This window comes from Chlamydotis macqueenii, chromosome Z, assembly GCF_036417535.1.
Source record: "Chlamydotis macqueenii isolate bChlMac1 chromosome Z, bChlMac1.mat, whole genome shotgun sequence".
Taxonomy (NCBI): Eukaryota; Metazoa; Chordata; class Aves; order Otidiformes; family Otididae; genus Chlamydotis; species Chlamydotis macqueenii.
In genome coordinates this window covers 83783652-83803965 of record NC_141593.1, presented here as the reverse complement: position 1 = coordinate 83803965, position 20314 = coordinate 83783652, and the positions used below count along the sequence as shown (strand labels likewise).

The 20314-nt window shown below is 58.8% G+C and overlaps 1 pseudogene; it reads right to left on the bottom strand.

Annotated features, from left to right (window-relative positions):
- Window positions 1–7569: 7569 nt before the first annotated feature.
- LOC147596462 (antigen WC1.1-like) lies at window positions 7570–18132 on the bottom strand (annotated as a pseudogene).
- Window positions 18133–20314: the final 2182 nt, after the last annotated feature.

Genomic DNA, 20314 nt, shown 5'->3' with positions numbered 1-20314 from the left:
TTTCCCGGCTGTGTTTCCACCCCTGGGGCAGTCGATTGCAGGTGTACTGGATGCCCCTCCAAGTGAAAGCAAAACGTGGCCTGCACTCTGCTGCCAAAAGCATTCAGAAGAACGCATTGGCAATATCAATGGTGGCATACCACTTGGCTGCCTTGGATTCCAGTTCATACTGAAGTTCTAACATGTCTGGCATGGCAGCACTCGGTGGTGGTGTTACCTCATTCAGGCCACGATAGTCCACTGTTGACCTCCACTCTCCACTTGATTTTCTCACTGGCCATATGGGACTGTTAAAAGGTGAGCGGGACTTGCTGATCACTCCCTGGCTCTCCAGCCAACGAATCAGCTTATGGATGGGGTCAGGGAATCTCGGCTGGAAGGGACCTTTAAAGGTCGTCTAGTCCAACCCGCCTGAAAGGACACCTCATAGGAGAGGTGCTCCAGGCCTCTGATCATCTTCGTGGCCCTCCTCTGGACCTTCTCCAACTGGTCCATGTCCTTCTTGTGTTGGGGGCTCCAGAACTGGACACAGTACTCCAGGTGGGGTCTCACCAGGGCAGAGTAGAGGGGGACAATCACCTCCCTCCACCTGCTGGCCACGCTTCTCTTGATGAAGCCCAGGATGCGGTTGGCCTTCTGGGCCGCAAGGGCGCATTGCCGGGTCATGTTGAGCTTCTCATCCACCATCACTACCAAGTCCTTTTCCTCAGGGCTGCTCTCAATCCATTCTCCGCCCAGTCTGTGTTTGTGCCTGGGATTGCCATGACCCAGGTGCAGGGCCTTGCACTTGGCCTGGTTGAACTTCATGAGCTTGGCATGGGCCCAGCTCTTCAGCCTTTCACGGTCTCTCTGGATGACATCCCAACCCCTCCAGCGTGTCGACCACATGACATAGCTTGGTGTTGTCAGTGAACTTGCTGAGGGTGCACTATCCATGTTGCTGACAAATATGTTAATCAGGGCCAGGCCCAACACGGACCCCTGAGGAACGCCACTCGTTACTGGTCTCCACCTGGACACCGAGCCACTGACCACCACTCTCTCAGTGTGCCTGTCCAGCCAATTCCTTACCCATTGAGTGGTCCGTCCTTCAAACTCATGTCTTCTGTAGCAGACCCCCACTGTAATGTCCCCTGCCCTCCCCCTAATCCTGACCCATCAGCTCTCTGTCAGCTCCTCCTCCATCCCCAGGAAGAGCTCCACGCACTCCAGCCGGTTGCTGACATGAAGGGCGACACCCCCTCCTCATCTCCCCTGCCTGTCCTTCCTAAAAAGCCTATACCCCTCCATGTTGACGCTCCAGTCGTACGAGTCGTCCCACCACATCTCTGTGATGCCGACAAGATTGTAGCCCTGCATGCGTGCACACATCTCTAACTCTTCCTGTTTGTTCCCCATGACTCGCAGATCAAACTCTACAACTCGGAGAGAGTTCTAAAGCAGGCATGTTTATTCGGCGCCGGGTGCGTGGGGGATCGCTCCTCCAAAAGCACGCACACTGACAGCACATTTTACCAAAAATGTATCCGGTGCAGGTACACATATCCATAGGATTGCACAATACAGACATACCTATGCATGAGTGAGGCGGAGTTATTAAAAAAACCACTTGCCTTAGCATTTCAGATCTGTCTCTGGTGGTCGTTCACTTCTTCAGGGGTCTGATCTTCCTCTAGATGAGCTTTAGTCATTCACCCACGCTCTCCTTTCACTTGGGGATGTCAGCAGTTTCCCGACTTCTGACCAAATTTGTGGTGGAACTAACATTCTGTCCTTTGCTAGACATATTAGTCCTTGAGAAGCTTAAGTGAGTTTCAAGGCAAACAGGATTTCTAGGCATTGTCTAGCAGACAGTTAGTCTCCTAAATCAAGCAATATTTAGCAGATAGTTAATTCCCTGTATCACCCGTGCTGTGTGCATTGGCAGATAGGCACTGATGCTGGGCCCCCGACAAAGCCGACTTGCTGGCTGCAGCAATGGGAATTCCTTTGGGCTGCATTTTAGGTTCTCTCCTACTGACCTGCGATCCTTCCCCGACCTCTGGGCACTTGGTGCTGGCACTGGCACCATGCTGACAGTGGTGGGCTGGCCTGTGCTCCCCCTCCCCTGGCAACACCAGTTTAAAGCCCTCTTGATGAGCCTGGCAAGCCTTTGGCCAAAGATGCTCTTCCCCTTCTCAGTTAGGTGTACCCCATCAGCCCCTAGTAGACCAGGCTTCTCAAAGCCAGTCCCATGGTCTAAGTAGCCAAAGCCCTGGCTGTGACACCGTTCCTGTAGCCATTTGTTGACTTGCCAGATTCGACTGGCCCTTTCAGGCCCCTTCCCTTTGACTGGGAGGATTGATGAGAAGACTATGTGTGCCCCAGAGTCCTTAACCATTGCTCTCAGGGCTCCAAAGTCCCTTTTGATGCTCCTGAGGCTGCTCCTGGCTGCATGACTGGCGCCCATGTGAAACACCAGCAGTGGATAATAGTCCTTGGGCCGTACAAGGTTTGGTAGTCCCTTAGTGACACCCCTGATAGGAGCCCCCGTCAGACAGCACACCTCTCTAGAGAGCACGTTGGGTTGGCAAATGGGCGCCTCTGTACCTTTCAGAAGAGAGTTGCCCACTACTACCACCTGTGGCCTTTTCTTAGTGGCACTGGTCGTTACGCGAGCAGGTCAGGCTGCCTCGCTCGGCTCCAGTGTCTGTCCTGATGTGCTGGGTCTGACTTCTTCAGCCTGCAGAGCAGCAAAGCGGTTCTGCAGGGGCACCTCGGGGTTCGGGGGAAGCCTCTTCCTCCTGCTGGCCCTTGCCTTCAGGAGCTTCCATCCCTCAACATCGTTTGTCTGCTTACCTACTGCATGTGTCAGTGGAGGGGGTTGGCTGATTGACCGGGGGTTGTGTTTCCAGTGCAGACTGCGCTTGGAGCCAAGAATCCAGCTCCCTCTCAGCCTCCCTGATGTCCCCCAGCCTCCTGCAGCTCAGCCCCTGTCGCAGGAGCTCCTCCACCTGGGCTCACCTTCTGCAGTCAGGGCTGCCACCTGCCCCTGCCCTGGGAGTGGGGTCCAGCCCTGCCTGCAGCCCCAGGTCTGCATCGCAGCCTCACCCCTTGGCTGCTGTGTCTGCCTGGAGGCATCAGCCCTGATGGGGTAGCTGGCGCAGACCTCCCGGCCGGGCCTGCAGCCTTTGCTCTCAGGGAGTGTTCACCGTGTGGCCTTGAGAGTCCAGTATGGTGCTGGCACTGCCTTTGGCCTGCTTTCTACGCGGAGAGGGGCTGAGCCCCTCGTGCCCCTGGCTCTGCCCAGGACTTGTCAGCCGCTCTCGCGCAAGCTGCGGGCTCCTGAGGGCTCGTGGCGCCTCTCTTGGCTCCTGATGTGCGGAAAATGGACTCCATAATCTGTAAGACTGTAAAGTACGTATGTTTATTCAGCGCTGGGCAGCACGAGGGGGGGTAGTCCCACCAAAACCGTGCGTACCTGACGTGGCAATTCACTTTGAATTTATACAACCAAGTGTTACATATACATGAAGTTCCGTAATTCACCTATACACATGCATGATCTATCCCCGCTTCGTATTAAAATTAGTCCAAGGGGTCATTTTCATAAACTCCTCCCATCCGGGCTTGCGCAGTGCCTCCTGGTGGTGGTTGTCAGGTGTCGTCGGGATGAAGGCAGGTGACTCTTCTCCGTCACCACTAGTAACCTTTTGTTCTTGCACAAACTCAGTTGTCCCTTGGCTTTTATTCAAGCTGCAGGGTCGGTTTTAGCTGGTTCTTGAAGCAACCCCCCTAGTCCTTACCAGGAACTGTCTTTCGTGAAGAATTGCAAGACTTTCTGCTTCGGATAGTTTGCACAATGGTTAGCAAATTGTTAAGCAAGTGGTTAGCAAAACATTAAGCACTATTTATCAACTTGATTCCTTAGTATGCACAGCAATAATTAATGCCATATCTACTAAAATTTCATTAACTCCTTCTCTCATTTCCCCTTTGTCATTCTCGATGATGCACAGACTGCTCCCCTCCTCACACACCTCCTTCACCTGCTCCTCAGCGCCCAGACCAGAGGCCACAGTCCCCCCAGTCCCAGGGGGAGGCACTCCCTGGAGCTGAGGCCTGAATGGCTGCATCCTTCCTCCGGAGGTCTGTCACAGCGAGACCTCTGATGTGCCCAGGACAGTTGACAAAGTCATGCTGAGAATCATCCACTCTAGTGCCTGGGCAGCAGTGTTGTTCAGTCACACGCTGCCCTGAGCAGAATTTCTTGGCCCCTCTTGCCCCCGCTGCTGCAATGATGCTGCTATGATGGCTGAAACACCTGTGTGCTTCACTCTGGGCATCAGGCCCAGCGAGATGGAAGCCTGGCCTTCACTTCATCTCCAGGGATGCTGGCAGGAACAGAGGTGCAGGGGGAGGCTTGATACCTGGATGAGGGGATGTGAGGTTTCTGCCCCCACGTCCTCCCACCCCACGCCCTGAAGGTGCCATCAGAATCTGGGGGCACCTCACCCTAGGGAGGGCATTTCACTCACCCTGTTGCACTGCTCCTGCTGTGGAGTTGGGGACAGATGTGACACAGAGGCCTGTTGCCCTCGGTGGCACAGGAAGCTTGGGGATTTTTCCTTTCCATTAACCCCAGAGTGGGTCAGAGTGTGGGAGCAGTGCCTGCAGCAAGAGCCTCCTCCTGCCCCATTGTGCTCCAGAGACATGGAAGGGGCAGCCATGCAGCCCTATGTGCCAAAAGTGCCAACTTTCCCCATCTCAGGAGGATTCAAGCGCTGTTTTCTGCTAAGGGTGCCTGGGCACCCAGGCAACAACAGTGCTGTGCTTGTCATAGAGGCGTCATGGGAGGAGAGTGTCTCTCCTGCTGGCAGGCATCAAGGGGATGGACCTCAGCGGCAGAGCACCCGTCTCGCACGTGGGAGGTCCTGGGTCCCCGGCATCTCCAAGGGTGCTTTTCCCCTGACTCCCCAGCCTCAGGCGAGTACAGGCTGGAGCACTGGTCCTCTGCCGGCACTGTGGGCCTGCCCTGCCCAGCCAGGGCCTGGCTGTGGGGTGAGGAGGGCTGTGTGTGCCACCTCTGTTGAGTCCCCTCTCAGAAGAGAGGCAGGCAGCTGTGCTGGACCTGAGCTCAGGTCACCGCCCTGCACCACACACCCAACCCACCCGCCACCCAGGGACAATGCCTGGCAGCAGAGTGCCTGTGGGGACATCTCAGGGAGGGGACGGGTATCAGCAGCCCACTAGGAATCCTTTCTGGCTGCACTGAGACATGTGGTGTGAGGGTGCTGGTCCAGCCCAGGGACCAGGTGACCTTTGGGACCACAGCCACACAGCCCTGGTGGCTTTCTGGAGTAAGGGTCTGAGATTGTCCTGTCTCCAGGGGAAGATCCCACACTGGGTGGGAAGCAGCCGGCTGTGCCAGTGGTTAGGGCTGTATGAGCTGGATGAGCCTGCACAGAGCTGTGGGACTCCCAGGCGGAGGGAGGAGCAACATCTCTTACCCTGACCCTGCTCCGGGTCCTTTTTCCTCTGCCATCACCACTGGCTTGAGCAGAGCTTCAGCTCAGGGAACCCGCAGCTGCTGAGGTCAGGCACAGCCCTGCAGAGGTGGGACTAGTGGAGCTGGCTCCTGGGGTGGTTGTGTCTCCGTCCACCCCATGTCAGTGGGAAGAGGGAGGCAGAGGCCTGTCCAAAGCCCTGCACATGTAGGAAAGGCCAGGAGATGGTGCCTCTGCTGCTGCCCTGGCAAAAACTTCCAGAGCCAAAATGGAGTGTGAGACACAGCCTTTCACTGCAGAGTGCCCAGACCCCGGAACAGCGAGCCCAAATTCAGAGAAATGAGGTATAAATGTGAAGTAAAGAAGAAGGGGAGTGGAGATGGTATCTTCTGAACACAGGACAGCGGGTGCCTCTGGCCAGTATGGACGCTGGCCCGTGGACTCAAGGCAGCACAGGCAGGGACCAGAGAGAGGAGCCCAGCATCTGTCCCATGCCACCTCCCCGCCAGCTCTGGCTTTCCCCTGCTGTAATATTTCTCCCTTACTCTGACACCAAGCAGAATTTTGCCTGCTCCTCCTCAGGGAGATGAGCCACAGGCCTGAGTGTGTGTGAGGGGGCAGCAGAGCAGAGCAGAAAGAGCCCATGTGAGGGCATTTTGGGGCCTGAACAGTTCAGCCCTGCAGGTTTGGTCCATTCTCTGCAGCAATGCAGGATCTTCACTCTGCCCCAGATCTGTGCTTGCTCCTGCAGCTCCCAGGGATCTGCCTGAGGGACGTGGCAGTGAGACCCCACCCCTCTGCACTGCTGCCCCACGCTGGACACAGCACACCTGTGGAAAGCCCACGGGAGAGTGGTGTTCCCAGGGCAAGAACTCCAAGGTGGTGTGTGACACACAGGGGCACTGCAATCGCAGCCGCCATCCCCGGGAAACTCCCATGGGGACAGGCCCCAGCTCTGCATCTCCACAGGGAGAGATGAGCCCAGGGATGGGGACGGAGGAATGGGCTCCAGGGCCAGGGCTTTCCAGTACGAAGTCTACAGGGACCAAGGCAGATGGGTATGTGAGTCTGGGCTCCTCCGAGACCCCCCAGAACAACTCCAGGGGTGGCGGAGCTCACAGAAGGGAATGGTGCAAGACTGTTGTGGGAGAGGCTCCCACGTTGGTGACAGCCGCCTCCTCTGCTCTTCTGCTCTCGGGCCATATCACGCTGTGTGCAGGCCTGCCCAGAGGTGGCTGCTCCCTGCATGAAGCCCTGACGTGGACACCCAACACACCTTCCAGGCTGCAGCAGAGAGGCCCACTGGGGAAGAGCTGGAGGGGTGTGGAGACCCACCAGTGAGAGCAGGGAGGGCAGTTTGGGCTCAAGGTTCTTTGTTTCCGTCAAACTATTCTCCTCACCCGGCTCCTGTGTGAGTTGTTTCTCTGCTCATGGAGCTGGGGCAGATGACAGTTTCAGCCCAGGGAGAGGAACTCTGTCTCAGATCTCAGCAGTGCCTGCTTTAAGGAAGGGACACAAAATATCCTCTGCTGTTGAAATGCGTCCATGTAAGGCAACAGGAAGAGCCCATGCAGACTGGGGTCCTGGCACAGCCAGCGAAGGGGCAACCCCAGCCCTGTGTGCCCCAGTGAATGGGTCTGTACCTTGTGCCAGGGCAGCGGGAAGCAGAGTTGTCTTCTAACCACTGCGGGAGGTGATCCGCATGCTGTGATGCGACGCAATCCATCTGGCACCTGGGTCTGGCTGGCGTGTTCAAGGCACCACGGCCACCTTGGGACTCACTTCTGTGGGACCACAGCCCAAGGCTCAGCTCAAGGTGGCAGCTCTGTTGGGGCCTCTGTGCTGTGGGACCAGTGTGGCCCGGGCAGGGCCTGGTGTCAGGGACTGAAAGAGTTAACGTCTCAAACAATGCTGTGGCTGTGGCACAGGGTGCAGTCTGCACAGGGGAGGTGGGGGCCACGTGGGGGATGTGCAGCTCCCCAGGCCCCTGGTAACGACTTGCCAAATATGGCCAGGGGTCACACAGAGGTCATCTGAGGAGGGGGCTTCCAACCACCCCTCACATTTAGCACCTGCTTGGTGCCTACACAGAGGACTCAGAGCTCTCTGGAACCGGACCATATCCGTCTGCAAGGGGCAGAACCAGAGGCGGGGATGAGACTATAACAGACACTCCTCAGGGAGCCGCGGGGTGAGCCCCACACCGGCAGCCCATCACGGCTGCCTGACACCGCGCCCCTGCCACCAGAAGCCGCACACCCGCCACCCCACCGGAAGATTTGCGTGCCCACCCGTCATCGTCGTCGCTGGATCCAAGGGTGGTGATAGCTCTTTCCCTTTTTTCCTCTTTCTCTTTTCTGTTTTCCTTTTCCTTCTTAAAAATATTCCAGTAAGAGCCCCAGCTATCAACCCCCTTTACGCTTTCCAAGTTTTCAAAGTTAAGTCATTCCCCTGAATGTTAAATAAAATCCTAAATCGATCGTTTGGTGTCGTTTCACCTTAATTTAGTCCAAGGGAATCACAAACCTGCTACGGCTCCGGGCCGTAACACCTGGGGAAAAGAGCAACTGGGAAACCCTGGGGTGAGGAGATGGGCGATCTGGCTGGGGTGCATCCCAGAACATAGCAGAGAGCCATTTGTGCTGGAAGCTGTGGCTGGCAGCATGGAATATTCCGCAGGGATCATGGGCTCCGGCAGCCCCACAGCCTGACCCCGAGACTGCTGTCCTCGGGAGGTGCCCCTTCCCCACAGCCGTGTCTTTGTGCTCTGTCAGCCTGAGGGAGACACCTTGGCACCCGGGCAGGCAACCCTGGCTCCAGCTCAAACCCCAAAGCCTTTTAATGAGAACAAATATGGAGGAAAGGTGTGAGAGCAGGGGAATCAGAGCAGAGGAAATACCCGGCTGTTGGTGGGAAAGTGGAGATGGTTCCCTGGTGCTCATGGTTCTCCCAGCTGCACAGACCTCTTCTCCCTCCTGGCTGCACCCAGCCCAAGGGCAGGAACAGGCTCTGCTGGGCCAGGGCTCAGGGACGGTTGTGCGCTGAGCTCTGCTGTCACAGCCTTTGTGTCCTCAGGGGGATGCGCCAGAGACACCTCTTCAGCATTGTCATAGCCTGTGCTCTCTGGGGGCAGGGACCAGGCATCTCCCTCAGCTCCAGCGGCCCCAGTGCGTCTCTGGGAGTGGCGGTTTGCCCCTGCAAGCAGCAAGGTAGGCCATTGCATGTTTGTCCCATGGGGTGCCCCTCCTGGTCTGTACATCACCTTCCTCCCTTCTCCTCACCAGACCTGAGATGTTCAGCTCCCTTCTCCTGCCCGCGGTCCCCCCAAGGAAAACTCCCAGTGCAAGTTCCCCCATCCCAGGATTTGGGGCTCTCAGTATGGCAGCAATCCATCCGGCACCAGGGACGGCACCCCAGGAAGCGGCAGCTCTCTCTTTCCCTCTCACCTCCAGATGCATCCCTGGGCCCTGCTGCCATGGGCATTTCCCAGTCTCCCTGCCCAGACACAGGATCCTCCCCAGGGTCAGGAATCTCCCTGGCATCATCATAGCCATCTGCTGGGTCACCTCTGGGCATGACAGGGGCGTCTGAAAAGACAGGGGAGTTGGTGGCAGTGAGCAGAGGGTGGGAAGTTGTGCATGGACATGGGGCTCAGACACTGGTGTTGGCAGCAGCAGCAGCAGCACAGGAGACCCCTCATGTCCTCTCCAACTCGAACAGTGACACTCAGAGACATTGCTGTCCATCACACATCTGCAGGGAGGAGAGATCAACCCCTTCCTGCCCCCCATTACCTGGTGCTGATCCCAGATCATCCTCCTCCTTGCTGTCCCGGGGTAGGGCTGCAGCTTGGTCAGGGACCCCTCCGAATAGGAGCCTGGAGAGCCTGCAGCGGGTGTTCCTGGGGCAAGCCCTGCTGACTCAGCTTGTGGTCAGCTCTGCTGGGGACAGGGGACCCACAGACCCAGGGCTGAGTGGGGAGGAGGGCTCAGGATGTACCCTGCTCCCCTGGGACAAACCCCTGTCTCAAAGGGGCTCCCAGAGATGCCCCAGCACAGCCCCTTCCCTCAGCCCTCAGCTGTCAGATGGGATGTAGGGGCAGGCAGGGAGGCTGGGATGGGCAGATCCATTAGGGAGGAAGCTTCTCTCCTGGGTCCAGGACCTGGTTGCTTTCCCCAAAGACCCCGCAGCCCCAGCACTGCAGGGACCATGGGCAAGGGGTCTGCAGGGGGTCAGCCCTGGGAAGGGGCCAGAGGAAAGAGCCCTGCAGATGTGCTCCCCACAAGGGATGCATACCCACCTGTGCTGCCGAACGTCACCTGCTTCTCCCACGCTGGGCTGTAGCCAATCTCCTCATTCACGGCCTCAGGGAAAGGCTCCCAGGCTCTCTGGGAGCCTGAGGACAGAGGCAGGGCTGGTTCAGGGACAGCTAGAGAGGGAATGGGAATCCGCTCTGCTCCCCCAGCCCTGTTCCCCTGGGCCAGCACAGGGCTGACCCCACAGCACAAACTCACTGCGCTGTCCAGTCACCGCTGCCGCTTCCTCAGTGAGGGCCGAGTCCCCATGGAGAAGGTCTGCGGCAGCTACAATCTCACACCATCCCCTCAGAGACAGCCCTTGTGCCCCTCTGGCCAGGCAGTCAATGGGGCAGCGCATGGGACAGCAAGCAGCACACAGTCTTGTCCCCCCCAGCTCTGCCTGTGCCCCTCGCTGACACCGACAGCACCCCTTGCGCTGCCAGGAGACACATTCCCCTGTGCCCACGGGAGAGGACTCACCTCTGTGCCCAGCCCTGGTGCTTCGCACTTGCCCGACCAGGAGGGCCAGGAGCAGGCAGAGCAGGGCTCTCAGGATGATGCAGATGATGACGGGCAATGAGACGCTCCCACTGCCAGTCAGGCAGCCACGCGTGGGATCTGCATAACGAGAACACAGAAAGGTCAGCACCAGGCCTGCGAGAGCTGGGACACCCCACTCCTGACCCCCATTACTCCCGGGATGGGGGACGTCGGTCCGTGTGTGATGGGGAAGCTCCCACCCTGCTGGGTAAATGACAGCCTCCCCAACTCTCCCCATGGCTGCCCCAGCAAGGAGCCCCCTCCCTCCAGCTGCAGGTGACAGCCTGGCTCCACAAAGACTCGGCACTGGCAAGGAGGACATGTTACCTGCTCGAGGGGTTGGTGCTGTCGCCCTGGCTGCAGCTGTAGGGAGAAAGGAGAGCTGAGCTGAGAGGGTAGCAGGGAGTGCGTGTCACATGCAGACGTCCCTGACACAGCCCACCCAAACTGCCCCTTTTGCAGAGCTGGTCAATGTGGCTGGGGCAGAGCTCTGGGCCCTGCTCTGGGCCATGGGTAGGATGGCACAGGCAGCCCAGGAGGCGTCCCTGGGCAGAGGCCAAGGGACATTCAGCCTCATGGAAGCTGCTCCCCATTTGGCACCAAGTTCCCACGCTCTGCAGGGATGGCATGGTTCTCAGGAGCTCTGAGGGCGTGCTGGGACCCAGCGGGGAAAACATCTTCCCCAGCTCCTTGCCAGCACCCCTGTGAGTGGTTCCAACCTCTCCACTCACCTGAACAGCGCACGGAAGCATCTTTCTTATGCCGACAGGCACCGCTGTCCCCAGGCTGCGCACAGCAGTCCTGCAGAGATGGCTCTGTCCCCCGGCACTCCACCTGCTCCAGCCAGATGGGGCCCGTCCCCTCCCCAAACGCAGCCTCACCCAGGGCAGACACCGCAGGGCCACAGCCCAGCTGCCTGCATGCCACCTCAGCATCCTGCATGTCCCAGGAGGCGTCGCACACTGTCCTCCAGGAGCCGCAGTGCCAGACCTCCACTCTGCCCGAGCACCCGTTCTCACCTCCCACGGCATGAATCTTCTCCCTGGCTGGAGAAGGCAGACACCTCCCAGGGCACTGGGACAGCAGGCAGAGCCCCGCCAGGTGAGAGGGGCACACAGAAGCAGCTACCTGTGCAACTCAAGGCGTTTGGGCACATAGCCCCCAGGGCCAGAGGCGTTTCTTGCTGTCTCCCTGTAGAAGGAAATGCCTTGGTGAAGGGGCTGCTGAAGGGCTTCGTGCAGCAGAGAATGGGGCCGAGCTCTGCTGGTGCCTCCCTGCGCCACCTCACTCACCGCAGCAGCTGAACCCCAGCCATTCAGGGGACACATACGGCAATGTGGGGGACCCTGACTGCTCAGCCCCAAAGGGACCCTGGCTGACAGAGCAGCAGGAAGCGGTCCGTGAAACGGCCACACCTCAGAGCCCTGGCTGGTCTCTTCTGAGACTTTGCCTGGAGACACCCGTGCCTCCCCTGCGCCAAACTGGGAACCTGGCTGGCAACTGCTGGTGAACGTGTGGGGCTCTGAGACCTGAAGTCCCGTTTTTGCTACCAGCAGCAAAGGGTCCTGCACGGAAAGGAAAAGCCCCTGCAGGCCCTGTCTGTGCAGTTGAGGGTTTCAAGCAGGTGGCAGGAGCTGGGTAGACGCTGGTGCCCCTGTAGCTCAGAATTACCATTGCAGGTAATGTGGGTCTCCTCTCGCAGGTCATCACACGACTGTGGGTTCCAGGGAGCAGAGGGACACTGCCAGAAGGAGCTGTTTCTCTCCCCACATTCCACAAGATCCAGCCAGGTGGGGCCAGACACTCTGCCAGAGGTCAAGGGTGTTTCCAGGGAGCCTCCGTCCCCACAGCCCGGCTCCTTGCACGTCAGTGACACCGTTTTGAGAGGCATTGAGTTGGAGCAAACACTGCCCCATGTCTCGTTATAGAAAACCTGCAGGCGCCCAGAGCAGTTGGTGCTGTTCTCCAGCCTCAGGTCCACGAACTCTGGGAGGAAAGGCCCCAAAGGGGAACAGATTGGTCCAGGGCTATGGGAGCAGGGATGCCCTGCAACACCCAGGCCCACAGGAAGGTAAAGGAATGGCCAACAAGTCCCCCTTGTAAGCACTGGTGGAGAAAAGTCCCTGATGGACAGACACCCCTGCCCTTCCCGCTCTCCCCTGGGGACAGCTGAGCTCCCTACAGACCCCCAGTGGGAATGAGGGGACCCATGTGTGGGCATCCCTGGGATGGGCTTGGGCAGGCTCAGAGGCAGCCAGGAACAGCCTCATCCCAGCATCCCTGGGCACGCAGCTCCCACCACCGTTCCCAGCACAGACCTGAGCAGACGACACCTGCATCCTCTTTGTGTGCGCAGTTGTGCTGCCCCCAGGACCCTGACGGGCAGTCCCAGAGAGCAGCTTCAGCCCTGGAGCAGTTCACACCGTCCAGCCAGATCTGCCCGGAGCCTTCCCCGAACCGAGCAGAGCCAACTGCCTCCACCGCCCCTCCGCAGCCCAGCTGCTGGCAAACGACGGCAGTGTCGGGCAGGTCCCAGCCGTCATCGCAGACGGTCCCCCAGCTGCCCTGGTAGTAGATCTCCACTCTCCCAGCACAGTGCCCGGACCCATTCACCAGCCAGAGCTGCCGGCTCCCTGCAGCAGGAAGAAACATCAGCTGCCATCAGGGGCCGGCTGCCCACCCAGCCCAAAGCCTGGAGGGGCCAATGCAGTGCCACTCACCCCAGCAAACGACCCCCACATCCTCTGCAATCCCTGCCGCCAGTGCGCTCTTGGGCAGGGAGGTGTTGCAGAGGCTCAGGTTGGCCTCGTGCCCTGCACACCGCACTCCTTGCAGCCCCACAGGACCGGTCCCTCTCTGAGCCTTTGAGGGGTTGTAGGCTTTTTCTGCCTCTTCGCACTGCAGCTGGCGGCACACCACGCTGGCCTCCTGCGTGTCCCACTGGTCATCCAGGGCTCTGCCCCACGTCCCGCGCTGGAAGATCTCCACTCGCCCATTGCACCGGCTCCCTCCGGCCACCAACCGCAGCGACATGGAGGCAGCTGGGCCTGGGTAGAGCAGCCGTGCCCCAGCCCTTGTCAGCACCGGAGAGCCCAAAACCCGCAGCACCTCTACAGGCTCTGGCCCCCTCATGGTGCAATGGTGCTCGTCTGCCTGACCCCAGCCCTCTGCGCTGAGCTTCAGGAGCAGGTTCCCACAGGATTATTTCCCAGTCCTGAGCCTTCCCAAGACGCTGTCTCTGGTCTTGGTGAGGCAGAGCCACCCAACACGTCCCTCCTGTGGCACCCGCAGGAGGGAACAGCAGCCGGTACATGTGCCCTACAGCCACCCCAGCAACTCCCAGTGGGTGCTAATGGCACAAACAGACCAGGGATCCCCTGCCACTCCTCATCATTACAGCACGTGGGGGCTCGCTACACTCTCAAACCCCCATCCATAGGCACTGCTCAAACTGCTGCATCTCCATAGGTCCTGGGCTGCCCAGCACCAGAAGCTCATGTCCACTCTGCATCTGACCCCTCAACTCATCTGCAGCTGCCGGGGGCACCTGCGCAGCCCCTCTGGGTGTGGGATTGGGCTCTGCGGTTCTCACTGTGGAGCTGGGACAGGGCTGTCTGCAGCCAGACAGATGGAGCTGAGCCCCACAGAACCGTCCCTGGCCCATCGTGCAGCAGTACAGAAAAAAGCCCAGGCCTGGCGGTGGTCCCAGGGCCTGGGCTGCTGCCCTGGGGGCTACAGGCATCTGTCCCCATTCAGTCTTCATCTGTCCACATCAGAGCAGCCAGTCTGAGCAGGAAAAGCTCTTGAGATCGCTCCTGACAAAGCACATTTATGCAGGGAGAAATGCAGCCGGGAGTTGCCATGGGGTCCCCCGCTTTGGGTGGCCATGTCACACCTAAGGGGAAAATTGAGTTAATTCGGTGTTTCCCCAGCACTTACCCGAGCAAACGACAGCAGCATAGTTCTCATGGGAGCACGGCGAGGCACCCAGGGCAGTCACTGGGCACTGTCCCAGGTGGGCTTCAGTTCCATTTCAGTGGAATGAGTCTCTCCAGATGGGGCTGGTGCCGTTCCCAAAATGCCCTCCTCTTGGAATGGACTCAGCAGACCCGCAGCCAAGGTGACGACAGAGAACATGGGCGTCCAAGAGATCCCAGTGGGTGGCACAGAGGGTGCCCCAGGTCCCCAGCACCTGGACCTCCACCCTCCCTTCACACGCTGTGCTGCCATTCAGGAGCCTGAACCCTGTGTACTCTGGGGGCAGAGAAAGATGAGAGAGGGTGCATTGGTGCTTTGTACCCTCTGTAGCTGGAGGGGAGGCCAGAGGGACACCATTCCTTTCTCCTCCTTCTGTAGACAACCACATTACCCCTCCTGTCTTCACGCCCAGCACAGCACAGTCCCCGCCCTGCTCCCCTATCCCCAGCGCAGCACCAGTGTTCAGCACCACCCTGAGTCCTTACGTGTGCAGGTCACACCAACATCATTAGCGTGGGTGCAAGGCTGGTCCCTGGGGGCTCCCCTGGGGCAGAAGACAAGAAGGGATTCATTCCCCACACACTGCAGCTCTTGGTCCCAGATGGCACCAACACCTTCTCCAAAGTGAGCTGCCCCAGGGATGGCCAGGGCTGCACCACACTGCAGCTCCCCACAGACCATGTCAGCAGCTTTGGGATCAAAGTCTGAGTCACAGACAGTTTTCCACTGGCTCCCATCATGGATCTCCACATGTCCTGAGCAGGGGCTGTCCCCACCAACCAGCTGGACAAATCCTGGAGAAACCAAAGACCTCTGCAAGTTCCCACAGCCCTCTGGCAGTGACATGCCCATGTCTCACCTCATCTCTAAGGCGGCTGCAGGCAAAGAGCCCCACAACCATCCCAGCAGCTCCCAGGGGGTGCTAATGGCACAAACACTCCAGGGACCCGCTGCTGCTCCTCATGCATCATGACAGCACTCAGGGGCTTGCTGTGCTCCCAAGCCCCCAGCTGTAGGCACTGCTCAGACAAACTGCTGCTGCCCCATAGACGCTGGGCTGCCCAGCACCAGCCCCAGGACCTGCAGTGGCCATAGAACTTGAGCCCAGGGAGATGGGCCCAGGCACTATGGCCCCCTGTGGGGTAACGTTAGAAGGGATGCACGTACGCTGGAGGGGCAGTCCGTGGCGACTCACGCACTGGACGCGGATGAATCCATCAATGCAGGGGTTAGGTGTGTCCATGTACGTGGTGGGCACGGATAAGTCCAGGAGTGCAGGGGACAGGTGCATCCACGTACGTGGTAGGCACGGATAAGTCCATGAGTGTAGGGGTAGGTGCGTGGCGGGCATGGATGGGTCTATGGGTGCAGGGGGGCGGGTGCATTCACGTGCGTAGCGGGTGTACGGGTATTTAACCCTGTGTCACGCAGCATTAAATTGAAGGCTTGGCTTGACGGTATCCGTGTGATGCCCTGCTTTCCCCGGAGCGGGGCTCCAGTGCGTGCGGGGTAGGTTAGCTGGCAAGAGAAGCCTGTAGCCCCCTGATACCTGCTGTGCCCTCCGAGCTCAGGGCCAGGCTGAGGAAACACTTGGTGCTGCCAGGAATGCACCGCATTACTTGAGGTTCCTGGGCCGTTGGGGCATCCCTGTTAGATGGGACATGTCACAGGGCAAAGGCATGGCAAGGGTGCCCCCAGCTCCAGTGCCTGCCTGGGAAGGGGGTCGTCACCCAGGACCAGCGTACGCTGCCAGGTGTGCACAACCCCAGCAGGATTTCAGGCAGAGGGCAGCAGAGCAGGCAAAGGAGCAGCCTGGGGCTGACACAAACTTCCAGGGCAAGGACAGGCCCTGAGGACAGCAAGCACGTCCTGGCAAAGCCCCTGTGGTGCAGGGCAGGCAGGGAGTGGGGCAGGCACGAGACGCTGGGCAGCAGGTCAGCCCTGTCTGCACAGGACCATGTCCCTGTGGGCTGGCTCTCATGGAGCGAGAGCTTTCTCATGGAAGAGGAATGAGGGGCCAACCTGACACCCTGCCCCTCCGCCCAACACCTGTTCTTCCCTCTGAACATCCCCTTTGCTTAGGCCCATGGACTTGTGTCTGCCAGGGGGCACAACCCAAAAGTCCCTGCCCCCCTCACATCCATTCCTGGGGATGTGAGTGGTTGCATGAGCTGCTCTTGGTGCCTCTGACATGGTGGGCCTGGTCCTCAGTGCTGCCAGAAATGTTCTGGGTGAACCAGAGGAGAGAGGTGGGAACCAACAGACACCCTAGGGCTGGGCAGGAGGATTAATCTGAGCCACCTCAGGGTCCAGGCATGCAACAGGCACTCTGAGGTGGGCTCCCACCGGGCTTTCCCCAGGGACCAGGGACACCAGCAATGACAGTCCTAGCTTGGCAGTGTGACCACACACACTGGACCCTGCTCTGGTGCACGCTCAGTGCTCTCTGAGGACACAGCCAGGTCCCTTCCCTTATTCTGTCCACAAAGGTGGAGAACAGGCTCACCTCTTACCTGAACACGTCACTCCAGCGTCCATACTGTGGTCACAGTACTGTATATACTGTTCTTTTTGTGTGCAGTCAGACAGGGCAGACTCGGTGCCATCACAATCAAACACAGATGTCCAAATGCGGCCAGATCCTGGCCCAAAGTATGCTTCCCAATGAGCTTGAAGAGCAGATCCACAGCCCAGCTGCTTACAAACCACTGCAGCATCCTTCATGTCCCAGAACACAGGACACACGGTCCCCCACCGGCCCTGGTGCTTCACCTCCACTCTCCCAGCACATCGGCTGCCACCATCCTCCAGCCTCACCTCTGCAGCCCCTTCAAACACCAACACAGGAATGGTCAGCGGAGTGCCAAGGCCCAGAACACAGCTCTGGGAGTCCTCCCTGCCTGGGCTGAGTCACAGGCCCTGGGGTGGGACCTTCTCCTCTCTGAGTTGTCTCTGCGAAAGTGTGTGTATCCCTCCTCTCCCCAAGGTCTCTGCAAGCTGGGACACCCAACACCAGCCCTGCTGTGCCATTAACTGCCCCACAGCCCTTAGCACCCCCCCATTCCAACAGCCCCTGCCCATACCCACCCACACACTATCCCCCCAGTCCTGCACAGGACACCCACTCCTCTGCAGACAAAAACACCCTGAACAGCCCCATGCCCCCAGGCTCACAGCTTCCCCTGACCACTACCTGCCCTGACATCACCCACACCCTCCCCAGGGCTTTCCATGTCCACTGAGAGGATCCCGAGGATCCCTCCAACCCATGTCCCCTCCTCGACCCTGGAGTCAGCTCAGCCCTGTGCTTGGCTGGGGCCCCCAGGAAGGAAACTCCTCTGCCACCTGTGGGTGCAGACAGCCCAGTCCCTCTGTCGCTGTGGAGCACAAAATGCCTTCCCGCGGCTGGGGCTCCCTTGGGCCCTGGGGACAGCGAGCAGCACACAAACCCTCTGGGGCACCCCAGAGATTTGCTGTGCCCTAGTCCTTGCTGAGAGCGGCCATCACCAGCTGGCCCCTGCCAGCCTCAGGGGCACAGCACTGGGAAACAAGGCCTCCCAAAATGGTACCAAGGATGGGGTGTCAGGCATGGGCTGCCATAAACACAGCGAGGCACAGGGAGAGCCAGAAGGTGCATGGACCAGAGCACCTTCTGACCCTCATCTCAATGGCACCCGCAAAGAAACCCCATTCCCAAAGGGATCCCAGTGACCCCACTGGTGCCCACTGGCCTGGGCTGTGAGAGAAGAGAACTGGCACTCACCCCTGCACAGCTGCATGCAGAGGAGCAGCCACAGCACCTGAGGAGACAGCAGTCCCTCTGTCCCCATCCTGAGGCTCCTGCCCTGATGGCACAGCCCTGCTACACACTGCTCCCTGTCACGGCTCACGGGCACTCACAGGGACAACGACGATGAGAGGGTGATATATCTCTACAGATGCCGACCCAGCTGCAGGAGGAGCCAATCAAAGCAGCAGCACCTTTTTAGACATTATCGGGAGCTATCTCCTCTCCGACACAGCCCAGTCCTCCAATGAACTTCTCCAGCGCCGTTCATGACCATATTTGAGGGACACATATGTGTCATGGGTGTCATGGTCACTGTGGTGGGGGATCGTCACGGGACAAGCTGGGTGTGGAGGGGAACCGGGTCTGTCACCCCTTGCACCCTGCTGTGGGGACTGGGAGCACTGAGCATCTCCTGCCCTGGGCTCTTCCAAGAAGCCAGGAGGCAAGTGTCCAGCTGCACCCAAACCATGGGAACCATGGAGCTGGGACTGCACCAGAGTCTGTGTCAGGATGGGAAGGAAACAGCCCCTGGCCCTGCTACAGACCTTGCTGCGCTGGGAGCAGCAGCTGGGAAAAGTCTTTGGCCAGGGGAAGAGCTCCATCCCAGGAGTGCTGGCTCGCCTGTCCCTCCCCTGAGTGTCCCAGGGTGGGTCCCTGCAGGAGCCGGATCTGGGACATGTCCCTGCCCCGGCAGCAGATGTGCAGCCCGGAGGCTCAGACGTGTCCCTGACTCTCAGCATGTCACTGAGGGGCCGTTATTCCCTGCGGGGGGATTAGGAGCTGGAGCCTGCAGGTGCACAAACCACAGCCCACGTGACCTCGCAGCGCTCACCGTGATCCCCCTGCAGCGCCCGGGCAGGAAGTCTGTGGTTTCCTCCTGGCACCCTGCCCCGGCACATCCCTGCCATGACCCCGAGCCACCCCCACCCCAACTGCTCCAGCCAGGGCTGCAGGGGCTGCTCCTTCGGCCTCGCAGACGCGGGGCCGGGCAGCTCCCCCTCCCCGTGATGTCCCTCTGATGCACACGGCTGCCCTGCTACCAGCCCCTTGGCCATGAGGTGCCACCGGTGACGTGACCTTACGCTGTCCTAGTGCAGCAGCTGTGTGCTCATGACTTATCCTGACGGTGCCTTCACACCCTTCGACTTCTGCTGCTACATGCTCAAGTGTGACACCGTCACACGTGTGTGTGTGTGCTGTGTATGAGCCTCTGCCAACGATGGTTCTTCCAAAAAGCCATGTTTGGGTAGAGTCAAAATATGACCTTGATGACAGCAGAAGCACTCACACAAGCCATTGCTTTGCCTAAAAGCTGCTCAGGCACCAGTGAAATCACAAACTCGTATACGAGCCGTGTGCCTGCTGCTGGCCTATCCGCCACCCCGCCACAGGTGATGTCACAGCATCTGCCACTGCCATGTACCTGTTCCTGCCTTATCAGGTACCCAGGCATCACTGACATCCCAGTCCGACCCACAGGGTTGGGCCCTTCCTGGCACCTGACAGGATTTGTTATGAGGGCCCCTTGGAGGCCTCCTAGGAGGGGGAAGTAGCCCCTGGGAGCATTCAATATCTTCCATGCCCACTTTCGGGCACTGCTCCACCCTCTTGAAGTGCCCCCCTACTCCAGACCTGTCAGGGCTTGTTCAGCAGCCAAGTGAAGCGGAGAACCCTGTCCTGGCCTTTTCCTTTTGTTTCTGTTCATATTTAAACTGTAATTGTTCACTCCATTAGCTCTTGTTACAAAAAGGGTTCATCTGGTTTATACCTATGTTTTTAACGCTGTATGTACTTAATTCCTGTAGCTCTATAAATGTTCACATATAAAAAAATGTATATATAATACATATATAGATGTATATGTCAATATACAAAAAAGTATATATGTATAAATAAAAAGAGCATATATTTATACATGTTTGTACAATTATTTATAGAAAGAGAGTTCATATAAAAGGACACATTTCTCTATCTGAGCACTTCCTTGACCAAAGGAGGTGGGCTGCCAATCACAGGGCTTCCTGAGAACACGTGGGTATGATGGTGTCAACAAATGGCTGTCAGCCAATCAGAACGCAGGATGGAAACGTCAGTAATGAGGCTGTCAGAAGTGGCAGTCTCCCTCCCTGTATGGAATGACAGGGGGCTTCCTTTGTGAGGTGCCCCTGGCAGCGCTGGCACAGGCGGCAGTCCTGCCAGCCAATCACAGGGCTGCCTGAGAA